Consider the following 1,912-nt stretch of genomic DNA (forward strand, 5'->3'; position numbering starts at 1 on the left):
AGCGCACGCGGCTCTGGCACTGCAGAGTTCTGCCCAGGGCCTTGACCCAGGCCGCCTGGGCGGCTCCCCCAGGACGTGGCTAGACTCTTGGCCCAAAGGCGGTACTCACGTGGCGGAAGGGAAATTGCGTTTTAAAAAGAACGAAAGCTCCACAGAGCCGCAGAGGCGCCTCTCCCAAAAGTATTACTTTTTCTATTGTTATTTTATACATTTTTCTTTTAAGTTCTTCCCCCCACCCCCTTGGACCATCCATATAAGCTTGTAACTCTTGACTGTGGAGAGGGGAGAGAGAAGAAAAGAAGTTCTGTCGGATCTCAGCTTCCAGCCTTCTCCTCTCCTTCCCACTCCTACCCCTGGGAGCCTGCAAAAGTGTAATCCATGTAACTGCTTCAGCCACCGGCCCCAGGGAGCCCGCGGGTTCTGGGCGTCTCCTCCAGCTATGGCTGCGCCCACCACCCGCTCGAGGACTCGACCAAGGGCCCCAGCCTCGACCCTGAGGCCTGAGGGGCGGGCCTCCAGCTCCCCCTGCCCGCCTCGTCTCTGCGAGCCGGCAGCCGGCCTGGAGCAGAGCGTTGTATTGCGATTGGCACTTTATGCTGACCATCGGTAACGGACATTTATCACTGGAGTTTTTAAAATATTAAATAAACGGTTATTTTACAGGCATGATCGGATGGATAAATTTCCTCCCAAAATGTAGGAACCGGCTCTTTTGAGAAGGGCTTCCTGACACACTTCAACTGGCCACTTTTCCTTATTCTCCTGGTATTTGGGTGTTAAGCTTCCATCTTCTGGTGTTTATTTACCTCTGTCCCGGGGTACGTATTTGCTTTCTTAACTTTCTAACCTGCTGCGGTCCTAGAATCTTAGTTTTCCCCACTCCTCTCCTACAAAGGGCTCTGAGTTTACAAAGAAGGGGAGCCTGAGGTCAGCACATCTGTGGGAGAAATCCCAACATTTCTGGGTGAACACGAGAGACACACAGCGTCACCCCATGCCCCAGCCCAGAGCGGTTTGTATTTTGGGATGGGTAGGACCCCTCTCCTCCCTCCATTCCAACACTGAGCAACTATGCAATCACTGTTAGCATCACAGATCCCCAGTCCTCCTTCCTTTCCGCTGGAAGAAACCCCTTAGAGACACTTCTGTTTGGGACTCGATCACTGCTCCAAGCCAGCGAAGATTCCTACAGTGTGAACGTTTTGTCTGGAGGCCAGGCAGGCCAGGCGTCCCGGGAGGTGGAGAAAAAAGTGTAGGAAGAGAAATCCGAGTCCGTGCTGCGAGTGGAACGTTCCCCGGGAAGCCTCCTTTTCCCACAGTCAGAAGCCAGACCGCGGGGGCTCTGCTGCGGGCCTGGGGGGCGGGGCCCCCTGACTGCTAGACCTCGGCAGGCGGTGGCGCCCGCCCTCTTCTCCATGCTGAACACAGCCTCGCCTAGGGGCTTCAGTACCTGAAGCTCAGTGACCATTACCGAGGAGAGGGATCCCAAATCCAGCAGAACCCTGTGTACTGAAAAAATGAGCAAGACTTTTAGGGAGTTAAAATGCCTTTTACTCTTTCTTCCCCGCCTCCTTGGTACTAGCTACAACTCCAAAGCTCTGTAACCAATTTCTACCCAGTGGTCGGAGACCCTCTGCATCCAGATGCTCTGCCCCCTGCTGGACAGCAGTGGACCAGGTTTTGGGTTGCCTCTCAGTTCCGTCGCCATTCCCACGGAACTTGCATGTAGCCCCCGTCCGCAATTCCTCTATATGTCTAAATCTTTTCCTCCACGGGCCCTAAGAGCAGCTGCAAACCCGAAGCGAGGTTGTGCAGGCCTGTGAGGCCTCTCTGCTGGCCCAGTAATATCCCAAACCCTTGGCCACCCTAGTCCACAAGGATGAGCTCCAGGAAAGAACAGAGCTCTGTTTCC

Source organism: Elephantulus edwardii, unplaced genomic scaffold (genome assembly GCF_000299155.1).
Source record: "Elephantulus edwardii isolate Elephantulus edwardi_28Jun2011 unplaced genomic scaffold, EleEdw1.0 scaffold00009, whole genome shotgun sequence".
NCBI lineage: Eukaryota > Metazoa > Chordata > Mammalia > Macroscelidea > Macroscelididae > Elephantulus > Elephantulus edwardii.